The sequence below is a fragment of the Podarcis erhardii genome (genome assembly GCF_964252035.2).
Source record: "Podarcis erhardii genome assembly, chromosome: 3".
Lineage (NCBI taxonomy): Eukaryota > Metazoa > Chordata > Lepidosauria > Squamata > Lacertidae > Podarcis > Podarcis erhardii.
In genome coordinates, this window is record NC_138507.1 from 32,706,251 (window position 1) to 32,710,517 (window position 4,267).

The following is a 4,267-nucleotide window of genomic DNA, read 5'->3' on the forward strand; positions in this document are numbered from 1 at the left end:
AGGGGGTGGTGCGGGTGACCGTCCCGGCAGCAGTGGGGCACGTGATCAGGGGGAAGGGGAAGGAGGCTGCTCTCGGTGCGCGCGCGCGCCTGGGCGCTTGCGTGCGTGCCATGTGCGCGCGCGCCCTCTGTCCCCGGCGGGCGGGCGCAGGGAGGGAGGCGAGGCGAGGCGAGGCGCGCGCCCGTGTGTGGGGGGGGCTAGGAGGAGGGAAGCGAGCGCAGCAGGAGAGCGCCGGCGCGCCGGGGGCGGTGACTCAGCACTTTCTCCGACGCCTCGGCTGGGTCCGCGCGCCTCCCTGAAAGGCAAAAGGGAAATCGAAATTGCGTGGCTGTTTTTCTTCTCCCACCCACCCCCTCGAGCCCCCTGCAAAGAATAAGTTGCTTTATTGATCTAATAATAGTAGTAATAACAATAATAACAATAATTGTACCCACTCTGCACAGCTTCCAGCATTTGCAAAAACATAGGTAAAGGTAAAGGGACCCCTGACCATTAGGCCCTGTCGTAACTGACTCTGGGGTTGCGGTGCTCATCTCACTTTACTGGCCGAGGGAGCCGGCATACAGCTTGCGGGTCATGTGGCCAGCATGACTAAGCTGCTTCTGGCGAACCAGAGCAGCGCATGGAAACGCCATTTACCTTCCCACTGGAGTGGTACCTATTTATCTACTTGCACTTTGATGTGCTTTTGAACTGCTAGGTTGGCAGGAGCAGGGACTGAGCAATGGGAGCTCAACCCATCACGCCAACCTTCTGATCGGCAAGTCCTAGGCTCTGTGGTTTAACCCACAGCGCCTCCCACGTCCCTGGAAAAACATTTAACCTTAAAAAACCTTCAGGTGTCTCTTGAAAGATATATAACAGCTCATCTCCTTGACATCTGATGGGAGGGCATTCAACAAGGTGGGCGCCACTACACATACTGGATATTGTAACTAAAAGCCTGTGGGTCGTTTTTGTTGTTGTTGTTGTTGTTGTCATCAACAGGATCCCTAGAGCTCTTTGTGAAGAGGGATCCCTTGCTAGCTCACTCAGGTAATTGTAGCTCTGGCAGTGCAACTTGAGGATAGTTAACCCGCTCCCAGAATTCTTTGGAAGAAGCCGTGACTGTTTAAAGTGATGCCATAAAATGTATACACCCCAAAGAGCTATATCTGAGGCAGCATAAAATATCAGCAGTGTATGGTGTGCATGTGGCAGAGCCAGAGTTATGGGGTGGGGAGAGGGGCCAGCTGGTTTTTTTCTGGGGGTCGGGAGCCTCCAGAGGGATGCAATTAAGTGTGTGCCAAATTGGGTCTTTGACCCGGGTGAAATAAAGCCTAGTTTCTCCCTAGGTATGTGGCCTAGGTAAGATGACTGGAAGTGAGCGCACTTAGCCTTCCTGAGACAAAGGTTCATATGTCACCCAGGAAAAGATTATTTTGACAAGTAGCCAATGGAGAAGTGCTAGGACACAAGGACAAAATAATAATAATAATAAATCAGATAGACTGGTAGCAACAGCCTCCAGTGGTTCACTCCTGAGGGCACTGAACTGAATAAGCTGGGGTTTGAGCCCCCACCAGAGGAATGGGAGTGAAAAAAAAGATTCTTATCCTTTGTACGGACTTTAAAAAAACCAGTCATTATCAGGGGTAAAATGAGAGGTCCTTTGGGGATTCAAACACACAAGGCAAACAAACACCACAGAACAGTTCCCTAACCATTGAGTCGCAGCAGCAGACAGCAAGCAGACGCATCATGGGCATTTGTCTCCCTGCTGCCCCAACATCTGGTTTCAGATGCCAGAAGCAGAGAAACTCCAGGAGGAGGTCTAGCTGAGTGGAATAGCTCATGCTTTACACACTGCAGTTCCCAGAATCAAATCTAGCGTACAACCCCACACTTAGCAAAGAGGGGAAAGTATCCCCTCTCATGCCCACTTGAACCCATTACGAAGAACACAGCTGGCAGATCTTCAGTATAGGAATTATGCATTATCTGTCTACCTTTAGAAGGATTTTTTTAAAAAAATTGATATGAGAATTTCCTCATACAAATGAAATTACGACAGTGCAATGATAGGAGATCAGTTACGAAACGGCAGCAACGATAAGCTGCTGGCTATTGGAGAAAGGACGTCAGGGAAAGGGACGAGGCAGAAAGTTACAGAGCAAATTGTATATCCAGGCAACTAAAAAATCAGAACAACAACTACAACGTTAATGTCAGAAACTAATAAGACTTGAAAAAGTTAGGCCTACAGGGATCTGGCTGCACGGTAGTTATTTTTATATGCATATGCCAAAGGCCGCTTGCTGGGTGGTGTAAAAACATGTACTTTGTACCTTTGCATAAATGGAAACACGTGTTATTTTGTTTTTACATGTGCACGTTGAAGATAATGTTGCAGAGCTGGGGCGTGAAGGGCAGGCCCATTAAGATACAGTGAACTAAAAATGTGTGCCTACCCCTCTGGGAAAATGAGGTGACTCCTAAGAAAGCAAGTTAAGGATTGCAGTCGAAATATCTCTGGCTTCCGCACCTTTTTCTCAGGACGAGAGCACTGTGACAAAGCAAGCCTGCACTTGACCCTCTGTACACAAAGGTGATTATGTGGCAGTTACGCAACTCCTGGTATCTTGGGACACACAAAAAAAGGCTGTGTCATTCTGACTGAAGAAATGTCATGATTGCTCAGCTATAGGGTGAAACAACTATCTGATGATTTGGCACTTTCCCAGCTCTTGTGACAGAACTCAGAACAATTTTTCTTGTATCAGGATTCCTGAGCTAAGGGCTTAATTGTAGAAGATATTAGAACATAATTAAGGGCCAGCGCTACCAGTAGGTAAAGCAAGACAGGCTGTCTCAGGGGGTAGATTTTGGGATACTGTTGAACGACAGCAAATGGACAGAGGAAAAGGGCTGTCTTTCTTTCCTTCTTTCTTCCTTTTGAATACATTTCATTAGAATTTCTATAGAGAAATACAAAGCTTAATACCATTTTTTTGTCCAAAACTAAAACATTGATCTTAATAAAATAAAATAAAAACAGAGAAAAAGAGGGGGGAGCAGGAAATATATATAGAGAGAGAGAGAGAAAAAAAAAAGAAATAGACAAGATTAAAAAGAGAGATAAAAATAAAGTTCAGAAATTAAACAACTTCCAATTCTTAATCTGACTGCTGTATATAAACAATATTCACTTCAACCACTCCAGTACAACTGCCTTCAAAGCCACTTTCTATAAAGCATCCTCAAATCCAAGTGTCATTATTTCTTTTTCTTTTTCATGCAGAAAGTCTGAGAGGTTTCCAATCTTCCATAAATGCTAACAATGACTTTTCTCCGATTAAACATGTCAGTTTCGCCATCTCAGAGCTAGGTCCGTTAATTTTAACACCCGTTCTTCCATTGTTGGTAGTGATTAGCTTTTCCATCTTTGTGCATCTCCAGGCCATCTTTCATAAAATTCTGCTTTCCTTCACTTCCCTATGCAAGGTAAGGCTGCATCCAGATACAGTGGGCAGGAGATAAGTTGGGATCTCCTGGTAAGATCTCTGGGTGCTTTTTCAGGAGTCCAGCAAAGCTTCCTGGTTCCCAGTGCCTTAGCGATAGGCACAAAAACAAAACAACTTCCCCTCCTAAATTAGACTACTGAACTTAAGAAAGCTAAAGAGGAGTGTGTACTTTAAGTTCTGGTACTGAAAACAAATTCCAAGCTTAGGATATGCTTAGAAGCATTCAGGTTGTTGTTTTTTTAAATTATTCTAACGGAATGGTTCTTGTATCTGGCTCTGGTTGTGGATATTAAAGGTAAAGGGACCCCTGACCTTTAGGTCAAGTCGTGGATGACTCTGGGGTTGCGGCGCTCATCTCGCTTTACTGGCTGAGGGAGCCGGCGTACAGCTTCCGGGTCATGTGGCCAGCATGACTAAGCCGCTTCTGGCGAACCAGAGCAGCACACAGAAACACCGTTTACCTTCCTGCCGGAGTGGTACCTATTTATCTACTTGAACTTTGATGTGCTTTCGAACTGCTAGGTTGGCAGGAGCTGGGACCGAGCAACGGGAGCTCGTAAAATACAAAGTAGATCCAGCCATAATTCTCAGGTTCCCAGCTTTCATTAAAAAAAAAAAGAAAATTGTAAGTTTCTAATGTTTGTAGATATGAGACAAAATGTACAGACATAATTCTTCATTTTTCAGTGAGAAATTAGCTGTTTCCCTCCTTTCAGTGTTTTTAGTTTGCTCCTTTCCCTTGGAAAAAAAAAATCCCCTCTCCT